A 17,606-nucleotide genomic window follows, 5' to 3' on the forward strand; every position below is an offset into this window, starting at 1 on the left:
TGAACGAAGGCAGTGGAGCCACTGTGTGTGTGTTTCATTGACCTTCGCCCGTGTGAGTCCGACCAGGTCAGCTCATTCATTTAGTCTCTGTCAGAGGGGTGGAACAATGTCTTCTGTATCCCACAGAACACTGGGGTGGTTCGGCTTCCAACCCAGCGAGCGGTTTGACTGGTCCGTGCCGAGAGGAGGTTCTCACTGTGAACAGAGACCTGCATCAATTCGATAAAGGACATGGTTATGTTGAAAAGATCGGGCCCAGAATATGTGTGGATATTTCAGCAGGAGAAATTCGCCACACAATCATTGGAAATGAGTGAAGAGAAGAGAGAAAAGAACAGGTTATTTGGTCGTTGGATGCTTGGTTGTACAGTTTCTGCTCGGCACTTTAGCTGGTCTTCCTTCCTCTCTGGCACATTTTTTTCTTACTTTCCTGTGTTTGTTCTTTATTAGAACTGTATGAGTTTGTTCCAATCAGTATTTTGGGGGGGTTGGAACATGAGCTGCAGTGTCAGGAAGTGGAGTTAGTATTTCTTGCTATAGTGTCTGGTGTTTAACAGGACTTTTTTGGCGGTATGAACATCAACAAAAATAAACTCTCTCTTTGATGCCCGGTTGTAGTAATAATGGTTTCAGTTTCCCAAGTCATATAAAACAACATGGCTAAACCCCCAGTCTGATTTTTAACGTTTTTTTATTTAACCAGTAACGATAGTCAGTTGAAGCAGTTGTGAATCTGTGTTGTTGATGTTCCCTGTTTCTTGTCTGGAAGAAAGTCTCTCTTGTCTGTTTGCTTGGGTGCGCAGGAACAGTGTGACAGAAATAATGAAGTGAATAGTGAAGTAAAGACATGATGTCGAGCGGACCGTGTAGCAGAAAGTAGCATTCGAGAAAGAAATGAACAGTAAGTTTAGAAAATCGAAGTGCGGACCGTGACACATGCCGGTTATCGGCAGCTGAAGCCGTTTTGATGACATCATCTGAGATCGCGCCAGCTCCTTATTTGGTTGCTCCCTGTCATATAGGGCAGCTGCAGTGTGATCTGAGACTATGTACTGCTTCTGGATGCTCAGCAGAAGGATTTTGTTTGCTGTGCCTGTTCCTTCCAACATACTTGCATTCCTTAAAATATGTGACCAGTGTCGGCTTTGCACAATGACAGCCAAAAAACAGCCGCGACACCAAGGCATATGGGGAATATTAGACAGCAAGACAGGCCAGAACGCAATGCTGTTCACAAGCAGCAAGATAACGCTGAGGCTTACAAATAATTATTTTGAGCGCAAGATAGGAAGCCTGAGAGAGGTTCTGTGAAACGCCTCAAAACCAGACACGGGGGGGAGATTGGAACATATCGTCTGTTTACGGAGAAACACTGACAGCTTTTTAAAAAGGACTTGCAGCTTGAACTAGGTTTTGTAACCAACTGCAACCTAAGGACCGTAGATTGAGCTGAGATCAGCAGAGAGGAGAATATGACATGGTCGTTTGTATAGCCATTTTCACAATCCTGTTTGATGGACGAAAGAGCGTGATGAAAGAGGCAGAGTAAGGGGTAGGAATGGAAATATGAATGGGAAGAGGAGCGGTAAGAAAAGGGAAGCATCAGAGGTCACTCAAGTGAATTGCGTGGAGGGAAATGGGGAGAAAAATTTGAATGAAAAGCAGTGAGGCATTGAAGAGCTTAAAATGAATTGCCGGTTTCTCCCGGGTGACACAATTGAAAGGAGCAAAATGGTGCAACTGTAATCCGCAGGGCTCCGGAGCGTAGCAGAATTGACGGGCACTTTGAGCTTGTACAGTACTCTAACTGGTGCTGAGGAAGTTGTTCTTTTTTAGGTCAGTTCTGTTTCGGTTTTGATTAATGAAAAGTAATGGCAATTATTTTTTTTTTATAATACATTAAATTAATAATTACATTAAATTATTTCTTGGGTTTGTGTTCCGTGTGATTTCAATTTTGCTTACAATGCATATTGTAATTTCCCTTTCTGTCTTCTTCAAGATATCCTGCTTGATGTTGAGGAAACCTAGGCTCAATTAATTAGTATAGAGATACAGTGATAGATAACTGACCTTTCGGTCAATCAGTGTGACCGAGTAGGATTTGACTGAGTCAAGCCAATGAAGTTAGAGGAGCGTAAGATTCTTGGCTGATTGTGTCGACTGTGTGCTTAAAAGCAACGCGTTTTCTGCTTCTGAAAACCAAACTTAAAAGTGCCTTCTTTTGGGGGACAGAAGGAAATCCAATGAAGTGGTCACTCCGCATCTGGTAGAGTTGCACGCTGTGACTGTGTCTTACGAGAAACATCTTTATAAGGCGTTTTGCAGCTAACAAGCTTGTTTGCAAGCAACTAGGAGAACAGATTACATTACAAAGCGGCAGGACCGTAAAGCATAGAGCAACAGCCAGTTGAATAAATTATTGGGGAATGATTAGTCAGAATCTGACATCTGGTTCACAAAGACACCAGTTGTCCAGAAGTTCTGTCTGTCTTTGGCTCTAAGTGAAGCCCGGTGATGGCTCTGTCATTGTCTGGTTTCACCCCAGGGGTTCTGGTCAAAATCAAGAGTTATGAATGCTGAGAAACATTAACAGATTTGAATTCATCTTGCTCTACTGTACCTTCAGGAAAACGACCAACTGACAAAACGTTATTGTAAGCAGGTCTTTAATAACCCTGAAACACTAGTCTGTGGACTGAACCCTGTCACGGTTATATGCTGGCTGACTCAGAGCCTGGACCTCCACAATAACAGAAACGGGGAGCAGCCAAAGTTAAAAGAAGAGCTAGGGAAAATCCAGCAAGAAGCTTGAAAAATAAACATGACATTACAGTCTACCAAAATAATTGTTTAAGTTTTGCATTCGCCAGTGCCAAATCAATACTGAATTATTTTAAAACCATAAGGAGGTATTTTTACTTTTCATTTTATTAAAGCTTCTCTATGTACTTTGATCTTATCATGTTTTTTAAACACACACATACTACTTACATAAATGGCTTTCATTTGAGTTTTTCAGAGTGGCCTAAGACTATTGAAAGTGCCTTCTGGGCAGACAGTGTTTAAAATATTTGAGCCTGGGCTGCTTACTCCAGTGTCTTTATCCCAGCTTTTATTTGAACAGATCAGCAGAACATTGTGCCATAGTTTCCATCTGGTCTGATTGACCATAAACACACACATGGGATGGACTAGCCATTAGCTAACACATAACTTACGTTGGCTCTTTGGTTCCACAGTGAATCTAATCAGCCCCTCTTACCGTAAAGTAAAAGCCAGTAGACAGAGTTGGATGATATGTGAGGTGCAGAAACAGCCACAGAGCCTATTTAGACTATATCAATTGTTGTGAATGCAATTTTGTTTAAATAACATTTTCCATAACCATGTCATGTCAACCCAAGGGACAAAACGTCACACCACAGGACAAAACGTCACACCACGGGACAAAACGTCACACCACAGGACAAAACGTCACACCACAGGACAAAACGTCACACCACAGGGCAAAACGTCACACCACAGGGCAAAACGTCACACCACAGGGCAAAACGTCACACCACAGGACAAAACGTCACACCACAGGACAAAACGTCACACCACAGGACAAAACGTCACACCCCAGGACAGCAAAGGGGGCCCAACTAAAACTTTTTAGTATTAAATATATATTGAATAAACATTCCCGGTACAGACACAGTAGGACGCTGTACACATGTATTGTGTGTATACTACTAAATGTCAATCAATCAGTCAATCAAAGGTATTTCGCAGGTGTCACCAAGTGCTTTTACAAAACACCTGGCCTTAAACTCCAAGGAGCAAACAACAATAGTGTTGAATTTCAGTGGCGTTGAAAAACTCCCTAAGAAAGCTGAAATTTAGGAAGAAACCTAGAGAGGAACCAGGCTTAGAGGGATGACCAGTCCTGTCCGGGGGCCGGACAGGGCCCAACAGGCAGGAAATCAATCCACCCACATTGCCAAGCATCAACTAAATCATCTGCAAAAAAGTATCTTCTTACCCTTAAGAAAAATAAAGTACTAAGTAGTTTAATAAGTAGTTTAAGACATTGGAGTGAAAAACACATTGTGGCACTGAACCACACAGAAACTGGAGGGATGCACTTCCTCCTATCCACTGGAGGGATGCACTTCCTCCTAGCCACTGGAGGGATGCACTTCCTGCTAGCCACTGGAGGGATGCACTTCCTGCTAGCCACTGGAGGGATGCACTTCCTGCTAGCCACTGGAGGGATGCACTTCCTCCTAGCCACTGGAGGGATGCACTTCCTCCTAGCCACTGGAGGGATGCACTTCCTCCTAGCCACTGGAGGGATGCACTTCCTGCTAGCCACTGGAGGGATGCACTTCCTGCTAGCCACTGGAGGGATGCACTTCCTCCTAGCCACTGGAGGGATGCACTTCCTCCTAGCCACTGCTTGTACAACTTCACCCCTGCCTCACCCTGTCCTACCTGGGTCAAAGTGAAGGCAGTAGTTTATTTTTCATGAAGGCATCTATTCTGTTGTAACCTCATACATCTCATGGCACCTCCCTCTCTCTGCCTCTCCATATCTGACTCTGCCTCTCCATCCCTCCATCTCTGACTCTGCCTCTCCATCCCTCCATCTCTGACTCTGCCTCTCCATCCCTCCATCTCTGACTCTGCCTCTCCATCCCTCCATCTCTGACTCTGCCTCTCCATCCCTCCATCTCTGACTCTGCCTCTCCATCCCTCCATCTCTGACTCTGCCTCTCCATCCCTCCATCTCTGACTCTCCATCCCTCCATCTCTGACTCTCCATCCCTCCATCCATCTCTGTCGGTTTCCTTGCATCTCCCACTGTCTCAGTATGGTAATAGAAACATCATAGTTACTGTTATTGGTTCTTCGTCATGGTAAACTTTCATTGCAGGAGGCATATACAGTATCTCACATATGTGAATACACCGCTCACATTTTAGTAAATATTTGATTATATCTTTTCATGCGAACACTGAAGAAATGAAATGTTGCTACAATGTAAAGTAGTGAGTGTACAGCTTATATAACAGTGTACATTTGCTGTCCCCTCAAAATAAGCACTCCTCCCAGCTCTCAATCACTGAAATACTAAGCCCGTTCAAGAGTTTGTGATAGCTTTCTAATGTTCTTTGAACCTAGCATGCCTTCCGTGTTTACGATTTAGCTTAGAGTCTAGTCTGTATTATTGCTAGAGTTTTTGCTGGATTTTTGCTTTATATATTTTTTTATTCTTACTACATAAATGTTGTGTGCCATGTCACAATAATTTCATTGTGCAGGATGACACTGTTATTCGGTACATTCAAATAATAAACTTTGAACTTTGGATCAAATTCTGCCTAATCACATCAAACACTGTTTGCCCGCTCTACAATTGGGACAATGCCTCTCCTGAGTTGTATTGTGGGAGAATCAATTGAGCAACTTTGCCAACCAGACATACAAAGTTTGAGAGAAACATTTTACCAAGCATCGGGACTCGCATTCACTTAGAAGAGGACTAAAGGAGAATTTGCATTTCCATCAAGTTACCCAGTTCAACCCGAGGAGACGACAGATTTTAAGAAATTCTTCCGATTGCTACGTTATAATACACAAAGTATCCATTGCCTCCAAATATTATGGGTTTTGTCCCGTGGTGTGACGTTTTGTCCTGTGGTGTGATGTCTGTTCCCTTGGGTTGACATGACATGGTTATGGAAAATGTTATTTAAACAAAATTGCATTCACAACAATTGATATAGTCTAAATAGGCTCTGTGGCTGTTTCTGTACCTCACATATCACCAACTCTGTCTACTGGCTTTTACTTTACGGTAAGATGAGGCTGATTAGATTCACTGTGGAAAACCAAAGAGCCAACGTAAGTTATGTGTTAGCTAATGGCTAGTCCATCCCATATGTGTGTTTGGGATAAACAATATTCATCATCGCCCCCCTTTAGCTGCTCTCCAAGCTTCTATTCGGTCAACTCATCACCTGTATTATGGTTAGAACAAGTAAGGCTATATCCCCTTAAAAGTTTCTTCCTGCTGGTATTCAGAGTTCGACATAATACATACATCTTCTTCCGCTAAACGGGGCCGGGTCGTAGGGGCAGCAGTCTAAGCAGAGATGCCCAGACTTCCTCTCCCTAAACACTTCCTCCAGCTCTTCCCGGGGGGACACAGAGGCGTTCCCAGGCCAGCCGGGAGACATAGTCCCTCCAAGCGTGTCCTAGGTCTTCCCCGGGGTCTCCTCCCAGTGGGACGGGACCGGAACACACTTCCCAGGAAACAGATGCTCCAAGCCACTCAGCTGACCCCTCTCGATGTGGAGGAGCAGCGGCTCTACTCTGAGCTCCTCCCGGGTGACCGAGCTTCTCACCCTAGAAGGGTGACATAATATATATGTGTATATATTATCTCTCTCAAGCAAATAAAGTTTGACTGCATGAGGTGAATATCAAAGATGAAATGGGTAACTTGCTTTCTAGCTATTGAATACTATTGTTCACTGTGATATATAGACTTATTCTTCCCGCAAAATAAGGGTTGAATGATACAATTGTGAACAAACTGACCGGTAAACAATGTACAAGTACCCATTTTTTTTAATGAGAGTTATATCACATAAGATAAAACTTTATTTTGAAGAATACAACATTTAGTTCTTTGAGGTGAACAACACCACTTGTATATGTTTGGAGTGTTTTAGAGTAGTTTTACACTTGCAATACAGCTTTGCGATAGGGGTACAAACCGTTTCCATTCATGAATTTGTATAATGCTAATAACGCTACTTAGAGACTGGCACAGAGCTGAATAATGGATTGTTTGAAGAAAATAAATGACTGTGTGCATTCAGGAATATCGTTTGTCAAATGGAAATGAGAAAAATATGAATTTTGGATGAACTATTCCTTCAGTGTTAGCTAGCTGAACGGAAACCCCAGGTAAACATCAGAGTTAAGGTTGTCTAGCTAGTTTACATGCTCTTGTGGGCAGAGTTGTACAGGTATGCAAGGATGCGACGTTTGCCTTGTAGTTTATAAATCCAATGTGAAACTTGGTAACAAATGACGTAGTGCCCAAGTTCCCATCCTTTTGAAATAACATTTAATTCCCAGAACTCTAGAGCTCCCTGTCGTTACTGGTTTCCAACACGTAGGCTCTATTTCCCAGACTCTGTTTTGTACTCTCTTACCCAGTCCATTTTCCTAAGACCACAAATGTGAATCATGGCGTGTTGCAGTGCTGTACATGTTTCCCCCACCAGAGCAGCTGTGCAGAGCCATGTATAAGGTTGGAAGAAAAGAAGGAATGGTTAGGCGGGAGGGATGGATGGAGGGAGAGAGGGATGGATGGAGGGAGAGAGGGATGGATGGAGGGAGAGAGGGATGGAGGGAGAGAGAGAGAGAGAGAGGGGGATGGAGGGAGAGAGAGGGATGGATGGAGGGAGGGAGAGAGAGAGAGAGGGATGGATGGAGGGAGGGAGAGAGAGAGGGATGGATGGAGGGAGAGAGAGAGGGATGGATGGAGGGAGAGAGAGAGGGATGGAGGGAGAGAGAGAGGGATGGAGGGAGAGAGAGAGGGATGGAGGGAGGGAGAGAGAGGGATGGAGGGAGAGAGAGAGAGGGATGGAGGGAGGGAGAGAGGGAGAGAGGGATGGAGGGAGGGAGAGAGGGATGGATGGAGGGAGAGAGGGATGGATGGAGGGAGGGAGGGAGGGAGGGAGAGAGAGAGAGGGATGGATGGAGGGAGAGAGAGAGGGATGGAGGGAGGGAGAGAGAGGGATGGAGGGAGAGAGAGAGGGATGGAGGGAGAGAGAGAGGGATGGAGGGAGAGAGAGAGGGATGGAGGGAGAGAGAGAGAGAGGGATGGAGGGAGGGAGAGAGGGATGGATGGATGGATGGAGGGAGAGAGGGATGGATGGAGGGAGAGAGGGATGGATGGATGGATGGAGGGAGAGAGAGAGAGGGATGGAGGGAGAGAGAGAGGGATGGAGGGAGAGAGAGAGGGATGGAGGGAGAGAGAGAGGGATGGAGGAGAGAGAGAGGGATGGAGGGAGAGAGAGAGGGATGGAGGGAGGGAGAGAGGGATGGAGGGAGGGAGAGAGAGAGGGATGGATGGAGGGAGGGAGAGCGGGATGGAGGGAGGGAGAGAGGGATGGAGGGAGGGGGGGTAAAAAAGAACGCAGGGAGAGCAAGAGAAAGGAGGTACTGTAGAGATGACGGCTGGTCTCCAGAGATCTGCTAGAGGCTGTTGTGCTGTCTTTGGCTTTGCAAATAGACTGACAGCCAGGAAGCTCTACGGCCCACTTTGCACTGGGTTTCAGAGAGAACAGAAGGGTGTCTTGACAGCTGTGGTGAGGTGGGGAAATATTTTACATTCACATCTTAGTCATTTAGCAGATGGCTTTAGTGAGACTTACTTACAGTTATGAGTGTATACATTTTCGTACTGGTCCCCCGTGGGAATCAAACCGACGACCTTGGAATTGCATGCACCATACTCTGCCTTTAAGCCATATAGGGGAGTAGAACTGATCTACCGTGTATATAGACTGGGTTAGGGAGTTCAAATCCCACATTGGATAGGTAACAAACCCTTAATAAACTCTGGCTACTCTTCTTTTTAGGCCGAGTCTTTAGTGACTGACTGGTGTATTTTGATGGGGAAATACATACTGGTGTGTTATATGTTGGTTAAGTGTTCTGTTGTGTTAGTGTTGAGGTCACTGATTTGTACTTGGATGGACCTTGTCTGTTGTGAGGAGGCCTGTTGCATTAAGGATTGTTTCAGCAGTTATTCTCAAGTTGTTTTCCTCCAATCTTTGTACTAATCTTCCTTTAACAGCTTGTTTTTCTAAAGTACATTGTGTGTCCAGGACTTATCGTGTTGCTGATAAATAATCATATTTAATAAAGCGACAGGGTGGGGCTGTGTGTGTTTGTGGCAGTTTAATTTTGAGTTTGCAGTTATCCAACAGTCAGTAACCCTAACCGGCCGGTCAGCCATTTAAAGACTCCCCCCACTTTTAATAGCTGTAGAGAATGTGTCAGTTTGACATTTGTTGCTGACTCTTCTCTGCCCTGTGTGTGTCCTGCCTGACGTCTTGGTGAGTGTCGCTGTCATGTCTTCCTTGGACCAGAAAGAGAGAGACAGCCCCAGAACAGTGACACACTAATGTAACAGATGGAACAGTATAACTTTAATAGAACGATGGAACAGTATAACTTTAATAGAACGATGGAACAGTGTAACTTTAATAGAACGATGGAACACTATAACTAACAGAACGATGGAACAGTATAAATGTAATAGAACGATGGAACAGTATAACTGTAATAGAACGATGGAACAGTATAGATGTAATGTAACTGATGGAACAGTATAACTAATAGAACGATCGTTTCTATTAGTTATACTGTTCCATCGTTCTATTAGTTATACTGTTCCATCGTTCTATTAGTTATACTGTTCCATCGTTCTATTACATTTATACCGGTCCATCGTTCTATTACAGTTACACCGGTCCATCGTTCTATTACAGTTATACCGGTCCATCGTTCTATTACAGTTATACCGGTCGATCGTTCTATAACTAATGGAACGATGGAACTGTAATGGAACGGTGGAACAGTATAACTAATAGAACGATGGAGTTAGCAGCCTAGTTTCCATCTAGGCTTACTTGGCAAGCTACATAGTTACAAAAACAAGTTTAGGGAATATTAACCTAACAAACAATGTTTTATTATGTTCTGAAATTAAGTATTCTTAATTGTTGATATGCAAAAGTCATATCACTTTCCAAAATGAATGCGATCTCTGACGTGAGTCCAGCTCCAGGCTTTCAAGCAAACAAGCACGTTTTATTTATATAGCACAATTCATACATAGAAACTCAATGTGCTTAACAAAAAAAATATATATAAAAATTAAATAGAATAAAAACAGTCAGATTTTTACAATTCTCTAACCACCCTCCAGGGAGACACCACCCCAGTATCTCAGTCCTTGCACTCCAGCGCTTGGATGAACCCGTCAGTCCCTTTGTGAGAGAATCTCACCCGGTTGTCTCCAGGGGGACATTTATGCCGTGTCTGTACATGCATTTTATATTCATCCTCGATGAATTACAGTTCCCAAAACTGTGTACTACACCACCCTGATATCTCAATCCTCGCGTTCCAGAACTTGGAGAAACTCGTCAGTCCTTTTGTGAGATAAAACCCTGCATCGATGTCTAACATCAGCAGATTGTTACATTTACACAGAGGTTATTCCCCTGCGTGCACCAAAAAATCATTTAAGGATTGGTAAAACAGAATAAGAAAATAGAATAAAAACATAACTGGTAGATTCCACGAGGAAGCTATAAAAACTGTAAGGCTAACTGTGTGGTGAAGTTTAAGGGCTCAGCCATAAGCTACAGACCGTACACTTGTCAAAGCTGTATCGGAACGAGATCGCGTAAAGTCATACGTTGTAATGTGAACAAGGTTTTAATAGATCTAATGGAACAGTATAGCCCATAGCTTAGCTGTAATTGGTGGAACAGCGTAGTCTAGCTGTAACAGTTTAATCTAGCTATAGTATTAGCTAGTTGGCTCATGTTGAAGTAAGATATTTGTTGTCCAATCACTGCGTCAGTAAACTGCATGTTCATGTAGCCCATGTGGCAAGTTATTACCTATCTGAATAGACAACGAATGTCTTTCTGACGTCGGGAGATAACATTTTAATTGTGTGTCAAACCATGGTAGAGCAGTGAGGATATAGAGCCAGTCCTTAATTAAATGTAATGATGATCTCAAAGTTTCAACATTGAACTCTCACTTCTGCCTAGCATCGAACTATTGCCCAGAAGTGCAATGAAGGTGAATTCTGTACATGCACTACTGCTCACATTCTAGCTAGCTAGCGTTTTATTTTAGCTAGCCTATTTAAATGAACGGAATCAAATCACCCTGTTTATAATGGTGCTCAAAACACTTTGGAAAGATATAAAATGGTATAACGTGACATCCTCATCCAAGAATACCAGCTAATCGTAGTTTGGCGCTGTGCATCCATGTTTTGTGCTTTTAGATAGAAATGTGTATCTCAGTACATATTATTCCAACTATGGAAACCCCCTGTACTGTAAAGCCAACTGAACACACTAATACCAGGGAGAAATCTTAAGTGGACCAATTACATTTTGCTGGTGCAGTACAGAACAGCGCTGTCTTTACAGGAAATCAACTCTTGCATAGAATGAAATGTACACACTTATCAAATATTGGGGAGGTTTTATAATGATGTGGGTTTGATTTACTGGTTCTGTTACAGATGTCTGTGAATGTGTACATGCGCTGTGAAATCAACATTATCTTTAGTTTTTCTTTGAGTAAAATGTTCTACCCAATCTCCAAACATAGGTTTCCAGTAAAGGTTGTGGGCCTTCCAACAGGAAAATGACCCAAATTACACATCAAAAAAGCACCCATGAAAGGTTACGAAGAGATTATCTAATTCCAGATCTGAATCACATCCATTACCTATGGCGAGAGCTGAAATCAGCCTTTAGTTCAGGGGAGCCCTTAAACATTGATTAATTAGAGCAGTTTGCAACTGAGAAGTAGGCCAATTAGTCTGGAGAAGGGTGCAGCGAGCTCAGTGATTGCTACAAGAAACATTTCTCTGCATTTATTTTCACCAAAGGCTGTGCAATCAATTACTCGTTCCCGGGGTGTCTATAATTGCGATGTCATTCAGATTTCTTTTCAAAATATGGTGACCAATTCATTCTTCAAAAATGTAGATGTTTTGATTTGAAAAATATTTGGATTATGTAATACGAGCAAGGGTGTTTATGTATTTGGCCCAATCGGAGGCTGAAATGAAACGGATGGCCCGAATGCTTTCTAAAACCACGGAGCGGGACGAAATGAGGGAGAGACTGCAGACTCACTGTTCTGGACTGACCTCAGACTGCAGGGAAACACTGTTCTGGACTGACCTCAGACTGCAGGGAAACACTGTTCTGGACTGACCTCAGACTGCAGGGAAACACTGTTCTGGACTGGTCTCAGACTGCAGGGAAAACCCACAGTTCTGGACTGGTCTCAGACTGCAGGGAAAACCCACTGTTCTGGACTAGTCTCAGATTACAGGGAAAACCCACTGTTCTGGACTAGTCTCAGATTACAGGGAAAACCCACTGTTCTGGACTAGTCTCAGATTACAGGGAAAACCCACTGTTCTGGACTGACCTCAGACTGCAGGGAAACACTGTTCTGGACTGACCTCAGACATTTCATGTTTCAGAGAGGACATTCTCACCCTTCAATGGTAAGGCAAGGTTACTTGTTCTATGTACAGTGCATCACTTTCTGGGGCCCAGTGTGGTAAATGGTGGCTGGTCATACCAGGAACAGTTCACTGCCGACCCGATATCCAGACCTAGTGAGGAGAGACAGTTGGTCGAGACGGACAGTCTCATCAGAAACATACTTTCATTGACTGATGTTCTTCGGCATGAGAAGGTTAGGTTAAAGATGATGATGTTTTTCTTTGTGCCAAAAATGCCAGATGGTGTTGTTTTGAGGTGCCCATTTGACTGCTAAATGGAGACCTTTGCTGACCAGCTTCTTAAAATCCCTGCAGCCCCTTGTAGCAGGTTGGAAAGCCTTGAATATAAGACATGGCTTCTGTCTCTCTGGGCACTGACACAGACAGAAAAAGACACAGACAGACAGACAGACAGACAGTTAGAGAGATTCTCTTAATAAGGTTGATTTGCTGGCTGTATGATCTGAACAGTGAGTGATGGAGAGCCATCTGTTTACAATGCGCAATCACACAGTATCTTACTGGGTACCCTGACTCACTGACCACACACATGTACACTCATGCACAAACTTGAACACACACTTTCAGACACCATTAGTCACATTCTCTTATTGGTGTAAATCTGTTTCCACGATGGACTGGGCAGAGGACACTGTGAAATGTTCTCCATCTGTGGCATTTTTGTGTTTCCTATTCATGGGTTTGTTTGTTTGTGCCTATGGATGCAGCCAGCAGCCAACAAGCTCTTATTGACCGAAGGGCTTTAGAAAACAAAAACATATCAAGTTGCCTGATTGTGTGTCTCAAGTATTTTTTGTCATATCAGATAGTTGGAGAAACCTTGTTTTGATTATCTCATTTAGAGAAATTACAGTGATACAAGGATGACTGTGTATTTGATAAAGGGCATCATGCCAACATCCTGAACTATCCCTTTAATGGTCCTCTATTTCAATGCAGTCTGTTACTTCAGGACAACACTGGAGAAGTTCTCCTCTTTCCACAGAGGATCAGCTGGTCTTTGCTGATGAGGTTAAATGGCAGAGATTTGTGTGTGTGTGTGTGTGTGTGTGTGTGTGTGTGTGTGTGTGTGTGTGTGTGTGTGTGACTAGGGTTGTGCCCACTCATTGCCTGGCAGCTCTGATCCGTCCCATTGCGGGGTTAATCAGCGGAAAACGCTCACCCACCCACACAAACACACACCAAAACAAACACACACACCCCTATCTGCAGGAAATGGGCACTTCCAAATCAAACATCTGTGGATTACAACATCAACATTGCTTGATCAGTTCTGTCCGCCTGACCTTTTGTGGTGAAGGTTGATTTTCAGAGGTTTCCTTCCCTGATATTGTTTCATTCATTTTTTGCTCTGTTATGGGTATTCTGTTGGACAGAAAGGAAATTCTCCCAGTCTGGCCACTGGTGGTCACTATGGCAACTAAATGTTAAATAGATGTTTGGTCAGTATGATGTCATATGATATTAATCTGAACCCATGAAACCATTAGGACAGAGGGGGTATGATGTCATATGATAACAACCTGAAACCAGTAGGACAGAGGGCCTGGACCACACAATCAATCTTTACTCACACGAGTCATCGAGCCGATGTTACATGAGAACGACGCCCACTCCTATTCTGATAGTAAGATCTTGTCCAATGCCCATCCCTGGTATTAGAACGGAAGGTGTGTGTGCTTGAGGCTCAAGCGGAGTCTTTCTCTGTAGAATGGAATGCGTTCATAGAAATGGCTGTGTTCTTACCTTTGTGTGTTTCTAGAACTGTGTGTGTGTGATTGCCTGTGTTTATAGGAAATGTGTTTCTAGGAAAGTGTGTGTGTGCGCGTGCTGGCTTTTATGCGTGCCTGTGGTTCTGCCGGTGTTATCTGAGTGACACCGAAAGCCTGCCTGTGAAGAGATGGGACACATTATCTCCTAAATGGATGTGGTTGTGTAGATGAATAAGAAGGTTTGTCTCATGGCCGGAGCGCTGGGAACACACAACCCCTCTCTACTCCACACATAGCCCTGTCGTGCCCTGCTACCAGGAGGGCAGGGCGAGGAGAAGGGGAAAGCACTTTGTGTGTTCTGGGACGTAACACAGCCGCTGGTTAACGGTTCTTACCAAGGATCTAACCATTGGCACGGTCCATTCACTGCTGTGTGACGAGCAGTGGGTCACTTTCAAGTATGTCACGTTCAGAGATCTAGTTACCAGGTTTTGGGGCAAACTGGCTGCTAAAAGTTAGCTAACTGTTGCTGGTGTTCAGTAAACTAGTAGCTGGTTAGCTATCTCTCTTCATTTTCTATTCCAAAGTATATTTTTCACCCCCTCATGTTTTCTTCCACTGGCACAGGCACGCGCAGTGGCACAGGCACGCGCAGTGGCACAGGCACGCGCAGTGGCACAGGCACGCGCAGTGGCACAGGCACGCGCAGTGGCACAGGCACGCGCAGTGGCACAGGCACGCGCAGTGGCACAGATGCGCACATGAGCAAACACAAAAATGGTGTCATGATATTCTGGGGAGATGGTGCTGCAGAACAGAGAAACTGAACGGAAGAAGGAGGAAGAGGAATTAGGGGGGAGTTGGGGTAGAGCGGTAGGAGGAGGGGAGACGAGGGGGAGCAGGATGGGTAGAGAGGGAGTAGGGGTGGGGAGAGAGAGGGGAGGCGCAGTGATGGAGTACTATGGTGAATGCTAAGAAGGGCTAAGAAAGGTGGGGGAAAGGAAGAGGATGAGAGCAAAACTGAAGTAGAGGGTTATCCCCCTTTTACACCAGGGATTCCTTTACAGCAGTCATCAGCAGTTCAGCCTTTTTTACTCTCTCCCTCCCTCCTTCCCTCCCTCCCTCTCTCTATCTTTGTCTGTCTGTCAGCCTTCCACGTCACACAGACTTCCACGGGTTCACATCCAATATCCCAGACACGTTTCTCTCAACAGGATGTATCAGTCTACTGCAGAGTAACTTACACACACACACACACCTTCATGTATCAGGCTGTTTTACTCCAGGTTTCATTCATCACCATCTCTCCCTCCCTCCCTTCTTCTGATCCTTTTTCCCTTTACATCTTTATCATCTCTCTCTACACCTCCCTCTCTCTCTGTCTCTCTCTCTCTACACCTCCCTCTCTCTCCCCCTCTCTCTCTCTCTCCCTGGCAGTTTGACATTGATTCCAAGGTTCCGGTTCTATTGACTCGGTTGCTGTTGAATATTTCAGCTGCTCTGTCAGAGGCTGTGTGCTGTGCTGGGGAGAGAGGGGCTTTCTGAGCTGGCTCCGTTGCACCGCACACACTCTCACACCCACACACACACATACACACACACACTCTCACACAGACATACAGAACGTATTGCGTCATACCCTGCTGCAGCATCCAGTACCTGCAGAGTGTAATGCTGTCACCATCCTTTAGACAAGTCCGCCCACAGTGGCACCCTATTCCCTCGGTAGTGGACTTCTTTTGACCAGGACCAATGCGCCATAGTGGCTCAGGCTAGGGAATAGGGTGTGGTTGTCAGCAGATGGTATATTACCAAACTTAAGCCCCTACTCTGGTCGAGGCAGGTGCATTTATTTGTATGGGGGGGGGCACGACCTGCTGTCCCCACAGATGGACAGACCTGAGTAGGGAACATGGACTAGTAGGTCAGGTCCCCATGAGGATTGCAAGATGTGTCTGTGGTAATATAGGGAAATATTCATTGAAACTCTTTCAGCGGCTGTTGTTATTAATAAATGGCCTTGCCTTCTCCTAGACTTCCCTGTTATGACAGAACACACACACTCTCTCACACACACACACAAACGCACACCATAATGGCCCTCTCTGCACAATCTGATCAACAGAGGCCACAGCAGGGTAATCAGTGTTTGGGCTTCCCTTATTGCATTCATGTGAAGCCACTACTAATCGTTATTGGATCACGCACACCCACACACACACACACAGCTGTTATTGCAGTGCTAATCGTTACCGACACATTCCCTCCCTCGGGTGGTGTGTTGTGTGACACCACTCGGATGTCATCACAGAGTCAGCATCACCTTTATCCGCCAAGTACACTTTACACATCCTCAATGCTGTGACATCGTTTTAATGTGCTGCTTTAAGAAAGTCCACAGAAAGCATAGATTCTTTATATCCAAAATGGAGGTTGAGCTAATGACATGAGCTGTATATATTAAAGTCATGTGAATAACGCCTCTGAATGGGTTTCTCCAAAACCACTTGACCATTGTGGTCTGGACAGATGAGTCAATGGGGAAGTTGTTTGGCCGCAATGCCAGACGGCATATTTTGTCAAAAACAAATCACCTTTTTCAACTGTAGAACCGCATACCAACGGAAAAGCATGGAGGCGCTGGCGTTATGGTTTAGGGCTGCTTCGCTGCTTCAGGGCCCGGCCAGCTTGCTATTACTGAGGCAACAATGAATTTTGTATTGTACCAGAGAATTGTTGAGGGAAATCTGAGGCCATCTGTCAAGAAGGTGAAGCTAAACCAAAAATGGGTCTTACAACAGGGCAAAGATCCAAAACACGAATGCACCGCTTTTGCCGTTATGGCTCAAAAGAACAAATGCGGGGTTATAGAATGGCAAAGCTCCCCTTGGAGCTTGACCACTGGGCCCACTGCCCCTTGGAGCTTGACCACTGGGCCCACTGCCCCTTGGAGCTTGACCACTGGGCCCACTGCCCCTTGGAGCTTGACCACTGGGCCCACTGCCCCTTGGAGCTTGACCACTGGGCCCACTGCCCCTTGGAGCTTGACCACTGGGCCCACTGCCCCTTGGAGCTTGACCACAGGGCCCACTGCCCCTTGGAGCTTGACCACAGGGCCCACTGCCCCTTGGAGCTTGACCACTGGGCCCACTGCCCCTTGGAGCTTGACCACAGGGCCCACTGCCCCTTGGAGCTTGACCACAGGGCCCACTGCCCCTTGGAGCTTGACCACAGGGCCCACTGCCCCTTGGAGCTTGACCACTTGACCTTAGCAACTATTTTACATTGTCGCTACTAATGGATATTCCAACACAGGCCAACTTTTATTTGTATTTATTTACCCAGGGAGACACATTAAGAAAGGATTATCATTTCTAATCTTTTCTGATGTGACATTTTAAAAGAAAAATAATTGAAAACACCAGTTAAGAAAATGAATAGAACATCCAAATATTGAGAAATGGATGGACTACAGCACTGGTTTTAAAACAAATGTCCACCAAAAACAGTAACCAAAAGCAGTG

General features: G+C 44.8%; 1 protein-coding gene across 2 annotated transcripts in view; it reads left to right on the forward strand.

Moving 5' to 3' along the window:
* Positions 1–17,606, forward strand: part of mcu (mitochondrial calcium uniporter) — a 70,990-nt gene that overhangs the window by 39,749 nt on the left and 13,635 nt on the right. The gene's annotated exons all lie outside the window — the stretch shown is intronic.

This window comes from Esox lucius, chromosome 5 (assembly GCF_011004845.1).
Source record: "Esox lucius isolate fEsoLuc1 chromosome 5, fEsoLuc1.pri, whole genome shotgun sequence".
Classification (NCBI taxonomy): Eukaryota; Metazoa; Chordata; class Actinopteri; order Esociformes; family Esocidae; genus Esox; species Esox lucius.